Genomic DNA, 17,738 nt, shown 5'->3' on the forward strand with positions numbered 1-17,738 from the left:
GTCGTCCAGCCGCGAAGGCTGTGGGGAGGACGGGGGGGTTCCAGTCCAAGCCCACTCTCACGGCAGCCCGGGAAAGAATGTCGGCCATCTGCCCGTCTGCCTCCGACTAGGCGGGCTGGCCTGAAGGCGGCAGCCCAGTCGAATCTTCCGCGTTAGATGCCTGGATGCTCTCCGATGCAGCGGTGAAGTCATCATCCAAGCCCGGGGGCTCAAGGGAGAATGCCGGCTGGCCGCATGTCGCACTCATCCCGAGCCCGGACAGAAGCACTCGAGCGTGTCGGGTGGTTCGTGGGGATTTACCCAGCGAAACAGAGCCCGTCATCATCCCTGTATCGCCTTCATCAGCAGCCGGGTCGTCCACAATCCTGTGGGAAGAAGGAACGACACAGGGAGCGGCTGAAGTGCCGACCGCAACGTTGCCATGGTCATGTTCTCGCAGTGAGAACCTGATCTATCCACAAACGCCGCCTCAGTGTGATCGCTACCCAGGCACACGAGGCAGCATCTGTTCTTGGACAGAAATCGACCGCATCCAGGAACAACACAGGTGCGGAAAGGCATCTTGAAAAAGACGCGTCCTGAAAAGGACGTTCAATGCCGCTGTGTATTGCTCTTTTTGTGAGTTTAAACTCAGACTCTTTTAGAGAAAATATTCTCTTTTAGGAGGAGACACTCTTTTAACCAGAAAGGAAGCGCTGTCGAAGCGCCCAGGGGCGTGAACTGCCCAGCAGGCAGAGAGAGAGACGCCAGCTGGAAATGTGCTGTGCGGATCCAACAGCAATGCTTCTCGCTGGTAGATGTGAGTAGAACAGGAGTGAACTCAGCTGCTTGCTGCACAACCATTCGGCTCCGAAAAAAAAAAAAAATTCTGACTGGCATTCGCTTTATACCCATATGTCAGGGGCGGGGCATGCAAATTCTGTCTGCCAACTTGACATTGGCCATTCGACACAATGTCGAGTGAGTGACAGAAGTGGAACTACTATTTTATAATTTCTAATATAGTCAAATCTCTCCTTCCTAACCTAATATTTTATAATTTCTAATATAGTCAAATCTCTCCTTCGTTTTTAAATCTGCATTTTATTATGCCCATTTTTTGAAAGAACTCACATTCCAACCTTTTAACTGAAATGGCCACAAGAGTGACAGTGCCCAGATTAATGTTTCCTCTTTAGTGATCCCTGTCTCTCAGTGCCATTGCCCTGGCCATGAAAATAAATTACACGTTTTTGCATCCATCCATCATGTTTAACTAATGCCAAAGTGTAGAATTTCAATGTGACACTTATCCCCAAATTCAAAAGATATGAGATGTGTGGTCTCTTGTCTCATTAAAAAACCTCGGGAGAACAGGGGCCAAAAACAGTTGAAGGCATTTCCTTTCAACATTGACATTCAATCAATGTCTGAGTGTGTACATAGGGGGGTGGGGGGCTGATGTAAGACTAACATAATCAGAAGACTGACAGGCAACTTTCATAAAAATTCACATGAGGAAAAGCCATGAACAGCTTAAATCATTCATGTGTTCATTAGTTCATTTATTCATTTGTTTGTTTGGTTGGTTGTTTGTTCTTTCGTACATACCTTGGTTCATTAATTTGTTCATAAGTTCATTTGTGTGTTTGTTCAGTTCATATGTGCTTTCATTGATATGTTAGGCAGTTACTTAGTTGCTTATTTAGTTTGTAGAATTTGATTATTTGTTTCCTTGTTTGTTCATTCATTTGTTCATTGATTCATCTGTTTATTCATGCATGCATTCATTCATGACATTTGATACATTTATGCATAATGTAAATATAAATTTATGTTAATTTATTTTGCCGTTCATAACTCATCACAGGTGTGACATCTAAGAGAATGAGTCTGCATGTTTTGTCTTGATTAGTAACTGAACTATACACTTATGCCAGCTGTACTGCTATTTTGCTGCTCATTTTACATGAGTTAAAATGTAAAAATGTGTTGCATATTTCACACCTGCATTCTCTCCATGTAATAGCAGAAAATAACATAACCTTTCCATTTGTGCCACTTCATTTCAAGCTACAGTATAATTTACCTATTCCTTACATACCTTATATTCTCCTTTAATTTACAGATGATTTGTCACCATAAGCCGTGTGATAAATGCTTGATGATGCTATTCAATTTCTCTCAATTAGGCAAATAAAACAGGATTTTCCTTTTCTTGTATACTGCAGAAATTTACTCATTCTGATTTTTTTTGTATGGAAAGGTGTTCCTTTAATAGAGTGTACACAAAATGTGGCGAGGAAGAAACAAAACTTGTGAAAGCTACAGACTGAGGCATTACAAAGTAGAGATAACATACTGGGACATATATTATGGCAGTGGCAGAAATGAAACCTCCATATCGGATACATTGTTTATTTGTTTGTGAACATGCCATGATAAAAATCAAATCTTTCCCTCACTTATATATACACACTGATGCTCCCACATACATAAACAAGATGGACATCTGCAGGAAATGAGAGGCTATCATGTTTTCTACCGGTATCCTTTTCTCCATTTCACTGAGGTGTAACACACGCTGTTGTGATTGTCTCAGCAGAGCCTGTGTTTTGTCACAGCGGTATAGAAGCCTAGCCTGATGTCGCACCACTGTGTGCACCCATGAATGTCAATAAGCTAGTGGCCTCTTACTAGCCCACTGTCTAATGGACCATTACCCACTGTGATGAATTCTGTGTTTATGTCAACACTTTGACCCAGCACACTGTCCTGCTGTTGCTTTTCACAATGTGTCGACTGTATCACATTCATTGAGGATGAAAATTGCTATTGTGATTAGAATCATCAAATGAAGACATAATTATAATTAATTACAAGTATCTCTATCATTGAGAAAAATCATTATAATTTCATAAATGTACCATTTTAATAAACTAATACACTATGAGATCCACACTTTAAAGTGATTTTACAACAGGCAACACACACTTCATAGCTTTTTCAGTTTCCAGAAATGTGCCAGACTCAAAGATTTCAGACAAAATGTCTAAGATGATTATATATTATTAAAGGTATTCCTGACAAACACATACTGTAGCTATTGTTGATCAGCACAAAACCCAACCCAAATAGAGTGCAGAAGATATGGAATCTATTGCCAACATATGGGAGAGATAATTTTGACAAATTTTGTGTTAAGATTTGTAATATAATCCATTGAATAATCTCACATTGATGTACTGCTCAGTGTGTCCCGAACACAGCCATTAGCGGGTGCCTTGACTTATATTATACCAATGTCTCTGAGGTCAAAATATGAATGTTTTGAAGTGTATTGGAAGGTTTTTCCCTCAACATGTACTGTAAGTGCCACTTATCCAACTGTCATACTTTTTTTCCAGATTAATGTGACAAATACAATTAATACAAATGTTATATTAAATTTTCTTAGGAGTGCCAGAAGCAGCAGTGGCATCATTCGTAGGAAGGTTGAATGACACTTGTTGAAGGGAAGGTTGAAGTCAGGGCATTAAGTTATTAAGATATTAAATATGAACAACCCCTGCGCTACCTTTTTAAGTGATTTACACAATTCACGTGGGTCACAGTTTTAGGCTGAAAAAAATTAGAATGATTCCAGATTAATCTGGAAGAATCACACCCCTGCTTTATAGCTACAGATCAATGTAGTTACTTGAATTATTAATTCAAAATGTGCAGTCAAAGGTGTTCACACAGACTGATTAGAACCTGAATTCTGGGACAGGATGTCGAAAATGTTTTGGTTGAATGGTTGAAAGGTGATAAGCATTGCGAAGGTCCAACTTCGTAACTGTAATGATACTGGCAATGACAGGCAGACGATGGTGATGAAGTGTAGAACAAAAGTGGTTTATTACTTGAAGCGTGAAAATTGTGACTACATAAACATAAATTAAACTAGACTTGACGTAACTTGACTTCCAAACAACGTTACATAAACTCAATACCTGACCCTGATACAATGAAATCATGAGACTTAAATACATGGACAAGGGAAACATAAACCAATAAACAAACAGATCTCTAAACAAGATAACAAGAGATTGAGCATAAACCAATGACATGATAGAACCAATAATAAGACAATTAACCAATGGGAAACAGACACTATGAACATGAGGGAAACAGGAACTAACATGACATGGAACTACTTTTCAAAATTAAAGACATTAACACAAAACATGAACAAAAACACATCTAGACATGACAGTAAAGATGGAAGCTCCACGCAAAAGTTTGAAGGCAGAGGACATCAACAGCAAAGGATAATGATTATTGACCGTGATGTCATTCAGCCCCCGATAGTCTATGCAGGGACGCAAAGAGCCGTCTTTCTTCCCCATGAAGAAGAAGCCCGCCCCTCTCAGAGAGGAAGAGCGATGGATGATACCTGCTGCTAGAGATATGCTGATATACTTCACCATGGCCTCCCTCTCAGGGGCAGAGAGTGAATAAAGACAGCCTTGAAGTAGAGAAGTGCTGTGCACAGTCATATGGGTGGTATGGAGGCAGAGAAGCAGCTCGGGATTTACTGAACATCGCCATCAAGCTGTGGTAGACCTCGTGTTCCCCTTTGAAATCCATCTGCTTTTTTGTCACAGACAAAAAGGACTCCAGTTTAACACAGAATTCTCCACCCAATTTAAATGTGGGTTGTGTTTGACGGTCCATGGGTGTCCCAGGACCACTGGAGCTGAGGGAGAGTGGATGATGTAAAAACGTATTTCCTCCACATGGTTGGTGGAGATTATGAGTATGAGAAGAGCAGTGATGTGAGTGTCTTTGGTGAGAAGAGTTCCACATAGTATGCTGGCAGAGATGGGTTCCCTTTAATGGAATCTTGGGGTAGCCCACTGAGAAACCAAGTTAAAGTCCATGAAATTTCCTTCAGCTTTAGAGTCGACAAGTCTAGAGACATTATGAAGAGAACTCCCATACTGCAACCTGGCCGGGAGGAGAGTCCTAATTCCTGGGGATTTATCCAGCAGATTCACGCTCACCAGTAACCCCCATCCTACTGGTGAGCTGTGTCTTTTACCTGACAGAATGCAGCATTGTGCCATGGTCTTCCACAGTAGAGACAGAGGCCATTGGTAAGGCGAAGATAGTATTCCATGGGTGATAGCCGAGCTCTCCCAATTTGCATGGGCTCAGTGTTAAATCTCTCATATCTGCTATTTTAAAGTGTGCATAATTTTTTACGCATTCTTCTCTTATCGGATTTAAATTGCATGCATTTTCCCACGTGCATCTGCTTTCTATTTTTATTTTGATTAAACTGTGTGAATTTTACCATGCGCACCCGTTTTCTTCTCTGTATTACACACATTTTTGCATTGATCTTAAAGTACCTCTTATGAAGGATAACCATAACAACAAACAATTGTGTGAGGGATTCACATCGATCTCAAACCCACGCCACTAAAGAACAACAACAACAAACAATTGCAGTAAGTCATGGTATCCGCTCATATTATTGCTTCCTGCATTACATGCCACATGTTTACTATAGCTTCTTCAATCAGCAGTGAGGGATTTACATGTGATAAATGTATCAGAGAAGGTTAATGCTTTAGAGACACACATCTGAATGCTAGTGCAGGTCAGTGAGAAAGAGAAGCTGGTAGATACTGTTTCTGTTGCGGGTAGTACAGAGAGCAACACACACACTTTGGTTCAGGCTGTAGGGCGTTTGGGTGACGTCTCGGCAGCATACTCGCCCAGCAAAGTGACACCACCCTACCATTCCTGTTAGGGTTTCCAATAGATTCTCCCCACTTATTGACACACCCACTGAGAATCATGTTGAAAGTGCCTTTGTTATAGAGGATTCTATTGTAAGGAATGTGGAAATAGAGACTCCAGCCACTATTGTTAAATATTTTTCAGATCAAATTTAAAAGTGCTGGCTAATGCTAAATGTAGATTTTCTAAAACTGTTATTCATGGTGGCACTAATTACGTCCGGCTTCGCCAGACGGAGATCACTAGATGTAATGTTAAAGAGGTGTGTAAACTTGCAAAAATTATGCCAGACACTATAATATGCTCTGGTCCCCTTCCTGCTAGTCATGGGGATGAGGTTTATTGTAGATTAGTGTCACTGAATGGCTGGATGTCTGAGTGGTGTCCAGAGAATAGCATATGATTTATAGACAGTTGGAAGAGTTTTGGGGTAGACCAGACCTGCTAAAGAGAGACGGAAGGTGCCGCTCTCCTCTCTAGTAATTTGGCTCAAAGTCTTAATAGTGATAGTACCATTCTTAATAGTGATAGTACCAACTGATCTATTAACTTCTAATTGTTAATTTATAAGTTATTGTACTGTGTGTATGGATGTCAGTTTAATAGGTTATAGGCTTGGATAAGCTACGTCATGGACAGAAAACTCACTCACATTATGTATCTAAATTTAATTTTTATTTATTTTCAGTTTTTTCACTGTGTCCATATGGTGTTTATGATTTTGACTATGCTGACATTAATTAAACATTAAAGCATCAGATGAAGCATGGTTTTTCTGATCAGAAGAAAACATTCAGGAGCAGTTATACCTGGGATTTTCACACCCAACAGTCTCTAGAATTTACTCCAAATGGTGCTAGAAACAAAAAACAAAAAAAAAAAAACATACAATGAGCGGCAGTGTGGATGAAAATGCATTGTTGATGAGAGAGGCCAACAGAGAATGACTGGTTTGAACCGACAAAGTCTACGTAACTCAGATTACCACTCTATACAGTTGTTGTGAGAAGAATATAATCTCAGAATGCTATTCTGAGATGTGGGTTGGTGCAGTTTGGCACTAGGGGGGACCTACACAATATTAGGCAGGTGGTTTTAATGTTGTGGCTTATTGGTGTATATTCAGGAAGCCAAACAGTCTAGAAGAACTTGATGTAATAACAGGAAATATAAATACATTCTTTAGCAATCTTTATAGAGTCGCACCCCTTCGATTAAAGAAAAAAATCTCAGCACCATGGTACAATGATCACACTCATGCTCTCAAGAGAGCAGCTCGGAAAATGGAGCGTAAGTGGAAGAATACAAAATTGGAGGATTTTTCAGTGCATAGAAGGATAATGTCTGTAGCTACAGACAAGCACTAAAAGCTGCCAGGTCAGCATATTTTAGCAAACTCCTAGAAAATAACCACAACAATCCTAGATGTTTATTTAGTACCATGGCTAAATTGGTTAGGAATAAAGCCTCGACTGAACAAGATATTCTGTCACAGCTGTTATAACCCTGACTGTCCTCTTCCCATGGCTGCAGCATGAGGGAGTTTTGGTTCGCTTAATTGCCACAATTGTTTAATTGATTGGATTGGTGGTGTGGAGTTCTCCCAAGAATTTATGTTTGGTGGCATGCTCTCTCGTGGTCATCTTGGCTCACTTGCTCTAGTTTCTCCTCATGAACGAAGGTTCACCTCTTCAGAGGAGTCTTTGAAACAACTCTAGCTTGATTCTCACTGGCAGCTTCAAGCCCATGTGGTATTTGCTTTTGTTAATCCCCAAAATCTTCTTGTTATATGTTTGATTATATAAAATCACATTTTAGTTGCAAACTTGAGTTTGACTCCCCTTTATGTTGCGGTCTCAAACGAGCTGGCCGTAACACAACACAATAGTAATGATTTCATAAATTATTTACTGATAAAATTGAAATCATCAGAAATCAATATAGTTGGAACAATATAAAAGTCTCTCATAGTATCTTAGAAAACAACATCACATAATCTTCACAAACAACTTCAATCCTTCGCTGTCATAGGTCAAGAAGAGCTAACAAAACTTATTGAAACATCAAAAGCCAATCAACATAATTTTAGATCCAATACCAATTAAGCTCTTAAAAGAGGTATTTCCTGTAATCTCAGAACCGTTTCTTAATAGTATTAACTCCTCGTTATCCCAAGGAAATTTCCCAAGAAACTTTAAAATGGCAGTTATCAAACTGATTATTAAGAAGCCACATTTAAAGATTTAAAATCTCCCATTTATGTCACAAATACTAGAAATGGTAGTGTCCACCCAACTATGTTAATTTCTACAGAGAAATAGTATATATGAACAATTTCATTCAGGATTTAGGCCCCATCAAAGTACAGAGACTGTACTTATCAGAGTTACAAATGACTTGCTATTATCATCTGATTGCAGTTGCATTTATCTAATAGTGCTCTTAGATCTTAGTGCTGCCTTTGACACCATAGATCACAACATTCTGTTGGATATGCTTGAGAATATGTTGGCATTTGTGGACTTGCATTAGTGTTATGCTTGTAGGTGAGCAGGAAAGCAGACGAGGGGCAAGGATCTAAATGCAGCGGGAATTTATTGAAATACAAGGGCAATACGGAAAAACACGAACAAATGAAACATCCACAATGGGAAAAAGTAAAACAAAAACACGAAAGGCACACAAGGAGTTAACAGGCGGGGAAACCAACAACGGAAAACACGGGAACCAGGCATCTACATACATCATAGACCGACAGGGGAATAGAGAAACAAACAGGGTTAAATACACAGACACAATGAAGACTAAACGAGACAGGTGAGAACAATGATGAGTGCAGGCAGTGAGGGAGGTCGGGAATTGTGGGAAATGTAGTTTATAGAAGGACAGTGAAACATGGGGCGGACAACAAGGAAAGCGTGACATGGAACGTGATCAGTGGAGAGTGAAACAGAAAACACGGGGCAGACAACACGGGATCATAACAATTAGCATTGTTTAGGTCTTATTTAGCAGACCACTACCACTTTGTCTATGTACATGAGGAATTGTCAAATCAAACAAAAGTTATGTATGGAGTGCCACAGGGATAAGATTTAGGGGCTCTGCTTTTCTACTTATATATGCTTCGCCAGGGAAATATTATCAGAAATGATGAAATAAGTTTTCACTGTTATGCCGATGATACCAAACTTTATAGTTTTTTGAAACCTGATGAGATTTCACAATTCTCCAAATTAGCAGAGTGTATCAATGAAATAAAAGATTGGATGGCCAGAAATTTCATTCAGCTCAATTCCGACAAAACAGAGGTACAAATTATTGGAACAAAAACTTCTAAAAATAAGCCGCTAAAATATAATTTAACTCTAAATGCATGTAATGTTACATCATCTTCTACAGCAAAGAATTTAGAAGTTATATTTGATACCAACCTGTCCTTTGAAAATCTAATTTCCAATGTTTGTAGAACAGCATTTAGAAACATTGCTAAATTACGACACGTGCCCGCTGATGCTGATGCTGAGGGGATCAAAACCGAACCTGAATTGGCATTCTTCTTATTGGACAGGTACATATCTGCAAAGCATGTGAAATATAGCGCATAAGGATTGATCTGTGTAATTTTAGCTAACTTGATCTTGCCTGCTAACGCTGACGAATTGCAAGCTACCTTGCTTCATTGCAATGATCTTCTCTGTATTCTAAAAGTCACAGTAAATGACATTTAATCTGTAATGATTCAGCAAGGTAAACTACAAACACACATAAAATGAATGCTAGACAATGTTCAATTCCATTCATTAGTGTAACATAACTTGGTTATTCATAAAATATATAGGCAAGGCAAGGCAAGGCAAATTTATTTATATAGCACATTTCATACACAATGATAATTCAAAGTGCTTTACATAGAAGAGATTAAAATAAGAATAAAAAAAAAAAAATAAGAATAATTGAATATAAAATAAAATAAAATACAGTACAAACAGTCGGACACACAGTGGCACAGTGCTCATTCAGTAAATGCACAGCTAAACAGATGTGTTTTGAGTCTGGATTTGAATGTGACTACTGTAGGAGCACATCTGATCTCTTCTGGAAGCTGGTTCCAGCTGCGGCTGGCATAATAGCTAAAAGCAGACTCTCCTTGCTTAGAGTGAACCCTTGGTATTTCTAGCTGATGTGATCCTAATGATCTGAGTGATTTGTTGGGTTTATATTCAGTGAGCATATCTGCAATATATTGAGGTCCTATCCCATTGAGTGATTTATATACCAGTAATAATATTTTAAAATTAATCCTAAATGTAACTGGGAGCCAGTGTAAAAACCTGAGGACTGGTGTGATATGTTCATATTTTCTGGTTCTGCTCAGAATCCTGGCAGCAGCGTTCTGTATGAGCTGCAACTGTCTTATGGTCTTTTTGGGAAGGCCAGTGAGGAGTCAATTACAATAATCCACCCTGCTGGTGATGAAAGCATGCACAAGTTTCTCTAGGTCTTGACTGGAAACAAGGCATCTAATTGCAATATTTTTCAGATGATAGTATGCTGATTTAGTTATTGCTTTGACATGACTACTGAAACTAAGGTCTGACTCTAGAGACACACCAAGATTCCTGACTTGATTTGTAGTTGTTTGACCCCTAGCGTCAAGGTATGCATTCACCTTGAGAACTTCATCTTTTTTTCCCAAACACAATGACTTCAGTTTTGTCTTTGTTTAACTGAAGAAAGTTTTGGCACATCCAAATTCATCAATGCATTGGCACAGGGAGTCAATGGGGCTGTAATCGTTAGGTGATAGGGCTAAGTAGATCTGTGTGTCGTCTGCATAGCTGTGGTAAGCAATTTGGTTCTTTCTCATTATTTGGCTCATTGGGAGCATATACAGGTTGAACAGGAGTGGCGCAAGAATTGAGCCTTGAGGGACTCCGCATGTCATGGACGTCCACTCGGACTTATGGTTTCCTATACTCACATAATAACCTCTCCCTTCTAAGTATGACTTGAACCATTTTAGGACCATCCCAGAAATCCCCACACAGTTTTCCAGCCTGTCAAGAAGTATGTTGTGATCGACAGTGTCAAATGCAGCACTGAGGTTGAGTAGTACCAGTACTGATAATTTGCCTGTATCAGTATTTAAGCGAATATCGTTTATTATCTTTATGAGCGCTGTCTCTGTGCTGTGATGCGATCGGAAACCAGATTGAAAATTGTCAAAGTATCCATTTGAGTTCAAGAATTTGTTCAGCTGATTGAAGACAACTTTTTCAATGATCTTGCCTATGAAAGGAAGATTTGAGATCGGTCTGTAGTTGCTTAATATGGTCTTAACCAAGATTGCTCTTTTTCAAGAGGTGCTTGACAATTGCAGTTTTCAGGGAGTTTGGAAAACTCCCAGAGAGAAGTGAGGAGTTTATCACTTCTAGGAGATCTGCTTCTAAACAGTTGAGCACACTTTTGAAAAAAGATGTGGGAAGTGCATCAAGAGCGCAGGTTGATGTTTTAAGGTGCTGTACGGTTTCTTCCAAAATTTTTCCATCAATTTCTTTGAAATCAGACATAGTAACTACTTTCTCAGGTTGTGGTTTGATTTGTCTGACCCCAGCACAACTCAAGGATGTGCTGATCACCTTTACAATCTATTATTATAAAACAATAGTGCATCGATATATCAAAATGAGAGTTGTGATGGAATCACATCAATACTGAATTGTGTCAACGTATTTATAATGTACAGTCTATTTTATAAACAGCTACTGTCATCATCCACCAAATTTAGCTAACAGCTATTGATAAAGCTGCTAGCTAGCTAACATTGACAAAGTCTATCGTATAAATGCAGTCAAAGTATCATGTGAATGTGGCAGGATAAGTGATTTCACCATCCTATTGGCCTGGTTGGAGTATGGTTTTGGCAGCCCAATGAGGTGGGAGCTACAGTACTATTTAGGGACCCTTATTTTGATGGATGTATACATTTCCTGGTGAGTCTGGGTTCCTCGCTTCCTGGCATTTCCATTTAGTTTCCATTTAGGTATGTTGAGGCGTTGCTCACTGTGTAATGATGTGAACATCACAAGGCTAATATTGCTTATGTACCGTTTGATTAAAGTACTGAGCTGCGGGTCTTGTTGTGAGTAATCATACAACTTTGCATCTGGTGGTTGCTCAACCCAATCGAAAGTACACCTCTCCCTTTTTCACAGGGCTCGGTAGATGTAATTTAACTCTGGCTTTTTGTTAAGGTAAGCTTGGGGAGTTGAACATCTAAGTCGAAGATGCTATATATGATGCTGCTGTTTTGCTTACGGGCATTTTGTTTCTGCTACTTGCTTACGGTCATTTTGTTTCTGCTGCTTGCTCACGGGAAATCGTTTTGCTGTTATACTTTGTGGCTTGCTTGGGCTGTCCGGTTATGGGCCTAGCGACAGTTACAATTTAAATCATTGGCATTTAGAATAGTTATATTCAAAAAGTATTTTGATTACTGAAGAGATTACTTTGCATTTTATTGTCATTTGCTTAATTTAATATTTAGTCCTTTCAGATGGAACACATTTATGCATATAATTGATGTGATCCAAATTGCATTTGAACAGCGGTGAAACACTTTCTTATGATGTGTTACATTCATACGAGCAAACAGAGAAGTAAGTTTGAAGTAAGTTTGGAACACAAGAAATAGAAATACACCTTGTGTAAATTGTCAGATTTACGCTAAGCTAAAATACTTTTTCTAGCCATTTTACATGCACATGTTACCAGGCATGATCATATTTTTTATCAAGAAAATTCACATCATAATTTTATTTATCTAGTAAGACCTTTGATATTAGGGCAAAAATCGTATTCTCGATAAAACATATATATATTTTTTTCCTGTAAAAAGATCAAACAATCCTTAAAACAAGATCAATTTGATTTATCTTCTTTTAGAAACAACACTGCATAAGATATTTAGGTTTTTCAGAGACTGTATTTTTAACATGTGTATTTTGTCTTACTGTACTGGCAGAGTTTTTATAGTCAAAACAAATGTGAACAAATCTACCACTGCTGAAGAAGTAATCCAAAGTATTTAGAATACAATACTGACCTTGAGTAATCTAATGGAATACATTACAAATTACATTTTACAACATGTATTCTGTAATCTGTAGTGGAATACATTTCAAAGTAACCCCCCCAACCCTGGGAGAAGTGATGCCATGGAGACACTCGGGCGGAGAAGGGTGGCAATGAGGCAAACTTAGGTAAGTAGGTGAGAATAGTCCACAGGATAGAGAAACACAGTCAAAGCATAACATAATCCACCAACTGGTAATTCCACAGTGGAGAACTGGGCGAGGGAACACTAACAAGTCTGACAGAGAAGGGAGATTCAATTGGAATCAGGTGAGAGTGAATGCCTCACGAGCGGTGCGAATGAGCGTTGCCAAGTAAGCGCTAATCATGCTGCCCGCACAGCAAGGTAAACACACGTGGAGAACAAAAACACAGAGACAAACAGGAAAAAAATAGATAGACCATCAGAGACCATGACACTTGTATCCAAAGCGTCAGTGGAAAAGGTGAACACATTGAATTTAGGCATGGACTTCTTCATGTAGTCGAGTAATCTAATCCACAATTACTCGTAAATTAAAATTTAAGTTAAAAATAACAAATATGATAAAATAAAATGCATTCTGTGAGAATTACACACATACACACAAGCTGGTCTGAAAATCTTCTGAGTTTCTTGTAACGCTTCGCATTTTCTTTCCATCTCAATAGCAGATCCCTGTCTGTTGGTATGTATAACAAAGAAGAATAGAATACCAATAGATTCAAATTAAATAATAATCAAAATATTACAACTATTGCTACAGTTGTTGAAAGCACATGATATCTCCTTCTCTCATCCAACACCTCGATGACATATGTCAACAGTGATCCCCAGTATACTGAGTTGTAACTTCGAGATTTGGTGAGAGATTTAGATCAAAAGTACAGTATAATTCAGCATTGCCCACTGCAGGCAAATGGAGAAAAGGAAAATCAATTAGCAATATTCGAGTAATGCTTTTAATAGTCTACTAGCTGGTGGCATTGGACAGTATCAGCAGAATGTGTTTGATTTTAGTGTCCTGCCATTGATTCTGAATATCCTTGTGTATCATCGACAAAAGTTTAGTTTTAAAAATTTTCACTTTGCTTCAGGGCTAAATGTTCCCTGACACTGTGTAACACAGATGTCAGATTAAGAGATCAGATAATAGGCCCCTGTCAAATCCAGTCATTTTAAGTTAATGCTATGGCTGGAGGGCCTGGTTTAACTTCGCTCTGGAAGTATTGGGATGTCAAGTCATTTTATATTAAAGCTAAATCATAGGCTAATCATTCAGCCAAATGTATTTACCATCACAGGCATAGACAATGCCAGTTATGATGGAATGTGACACCAAACACTATCTCTACATTTGGTTTTATTTTCTCAAGTACAATAATGAACTTGTTTTACATAAATTTTGGTCAGGAGTAGAGAGGATACAATAACAAAGAAAACATTTAGGAAAGCTTTGCAAATGTATGCTCCTTAGGTGTGCAATGTTTCCATAAAAGTGTATAAAAATGCTAAGTGATTGTTGATTTGTATGTGTATGGGATTTGTATGTTGGAAAAAACTGGTCTGCAAAGCATTAATAAATTGCTTGCTTTTAGGCTTGATTCAACTATATTGCCTATATTTCAAATGTGTTGCCTATGAACATAGTCAGATAATAGAGATTACATATTTGAAATAAATGTCAAGCAGGCTGGTCTGTTCTTGCATATACTTCTATTTGAGAAAAATCAGGATTTGGTTGAAAGCTTGTGATTATAGAAAGTGAGATCTGTGTGAAAACTTTACTGTTACCATTACAGAGACTAATTTAATGGTCATCATAGGAGATACCTCAGACACTACACTAAAACCACATGTACTTAGAACATACAGTTTGACAGTTTAGCAAAACACATTTCCGATCTTTGTATGTCAAGTGATTTATGGGGTTGTTGGTGCAACTATCTATTACTTTAGCTCTGTAATGGAAGGAGTACAGCAATAAGAGCCATGAGGCCAGACAACTGTTGAAAATGTATTCACAACAGATTCAGATAAATTGACTGCTGCAAAAAATGAGGCTGCTAGCTTTGCAAAATGGAAGTGATGTTCAACTGTTTTTGAATGCAAAATGTGCTGATAGAAGGCTTGTGTTTTAACAATGTGAACATACTGTATGCCCCATAATTTCTGGGATGAGAGCCACAAATACATATTTCAATATATTTAAAATATAAGAAGACACAGGTATCTCGGAAACACTTTACAATAAGGTTTAATTTGTTAACATTACTTAAAATGAACTTACAATGAACAATACTTATTAAGCATTTATTAATCTTAGTTAATGTTAATTTCAACATTTACTAATACAGTTTTTAAATCAAAATTTGTATTAGTTCACATTAGTTAATGCACTATGATCTAACATGAACTAACAATGAACAATTGTATTTTTATTAACCAACATTAACAAAGATAAATAAATGCTGTAACAAATATATTGTTAATTGCCCCCCTAAACTGGAGTGGTAGAATGGTAATGGCAGGGCCTGGGTAGCTCAGTGAGTAATGACTCTGACTATCACCCCTGAAGTAGCAAGTTTGAATCCAGGGCATGCTGAGTTACTCCAGCCAGGTCTCTTAAGCAACCAAATTGGTCTGGTTGCTAGGGAAGGCAGACTCACATGGGGTAACCTCCTCATAGTCGCTATAATGTGGCTCTCGGTGGGGCATGTGATGAATTGTGCATGGATGCCGTGGAGAATAGTGCGAAGCCTCCACATGCGCTATGTCTATGTGGTAATGCACTCAACAAGCCATGTGATAAGATGCGCGGATTGACAGTCTCAGACACGGAGGCAACTGAGATTCATCCTCTGCCACCCGGAGTGAGGTAAGTCACTACGCCACCACAAGGACCTAGAGCGCTTTGGGAATTGGGCATTCCAAATTGGGGAGAAAAAAATATATAAATTGTTATAAATAACTAAAATTCTACTTTCTAGCTAGAAAAAGTGCATAAAAACATATATTTCTACACAAATTGGCTATCAAATCCCTCTTCGGCCACCGTTTTTTCTTTCCTCAGCTCAACCATTGTGGAACGGTGCACATAGAATTGTGGGATTTCCTAGGCAGCAAAGGATACATCTATGCTGCCTTCAAAAATCGATCAGATGAAGTAGACAGGATGTGCCATGGACATTGGATTCGGGCACGCCTTGGTCTCTTCCTACCTTCGTATACAGCCTCCAGAAGCAGCATTTTTCTGGTTTCGGATGCAGCCATTTATCTGTAAAATATTTAACACGTGGTGCACCAATAACAAGGGAGAGGCACACGTGTGCTAAGTAACAGATAATTGAGCTTAATATTAGCAACTGCATTCTCTAATAAGAGGCGCACGCCAATCGCTTAATTAGGAATGTGCATAGACACTGACAGACATAATAATAAGAAAAAATAAACACATTAAAGGCATATTATTGGTCACTTATAATTATGATGCATGCAACTTTTTAAAATTCATAGTATATGAGATTGATACATGGATTAAAAAAATTCACTTGAATTAGTGAATTTAAAAGTGTGCTTAATAATTCTTAAAAGAATCTTAAAGAAAATGGTGACCATTTACAAGACATGCACATTTTGATTATCCACCTATTCCTATGCCCCGTGATGCTTTGCGTGAAATGTCAGAGGTACATCTGCTAAGAAGTAAACACAGTTGTAGTTGCATCGTAGGTTCATAAATTTTTTCATTGCGGTGTTGATCATTCATTCATACTTCTAGATGTATGAGCACAGTCTGACGGAGCTTAATAAGGACAATATACGGATAGCCATTTCATCTTTAATAGAGGTTTGTGAGGATGATTTAAAGAAGTGGCCTAAGGATGTATGTAGAGCCACCAACCACACTGTTATCCCTGAGTTCTATAAGGACATCGTAACGTGTTCTAGCCAAAACGATTTGAGCGAATCATAATTCAATACTCACTAAGACCATGCTTATAGCTAGTAATTGTTTTGTTCAATGATTCAAAATAAATTGACTCACTTTATGTCTCAAATCTCAAGATGCCATCTACTGGATTCTTGAAGAACACCAGGTAAAGTAATTAATGCACATCATCACAGTATTAAGATGTATCTCGGGTGATCTGATCATATGTGGTCAGATGAGACACATAGCTGTTGGTCGCACAAATGTATCTCCTGTGAGCACTTGTGACATATATCATCACTACATTATAAATGAATAAACTGGAAAAATGTCACAACAGGAACAGCTGAAATTCAATGACAGTAAGCACACACGAAGACAATGAAGAGGATCTGTAAAGATCTTGTACATGTATATGTAAGCTATTCTTCCCAATCGGACATTTATTACCTTTTAAAGCCATGTGTCATGAACAGTTTAAACTCTTGATTTAGTGCATGAGTTGATTGACAGAAATGAGTGGTGCTTCGCTGCATCCCGGACAGTGTTTACAGTATTTCAAATGCGATTTTGACTACCTCCATATGTGTTTTTTGTGATTTGATCACAACAGGTTTTGCACCCATTTATACCTGTATATAGTGCTGATCACTTGTCATCGGATCATCCGAATCACATTCTTATACCAGCTGAAAACAGGGTCTAAATATCCACTACCTATGTGAATGCTACTGAACTACTACCAATGGAAGTTCATCACACGTCCGTTTCTTAGATTTACCACCAGGAACACATTAGAGGGTTCAATTTACTTTTAAGTTGATTCTTTTACTGATTCAAAGAAAACTATTTACTCACAAATATGGCTTATCAATTTAATTAATAAGAAGAGTTCACAAAAAGAGCAAGTAATTC

The sequence above is a fragment of the Xyrauchen texanus genome, chromosome 9 (genome assembly GCF_025860055.1).
Source record: "Xyrauchen texanus isolate HMW12.3.18 chromosome 9, RBS_HiC_50CHRs, whole genome shotgun sequence".
In the NCBI taxonomy this organism is placed as follows: Eukaryota; Metazoa; Chordata; class Actinopteri; order Cypriniformes; family Catostomidae; genus Xyrauchen; species Xyrauchen texanus.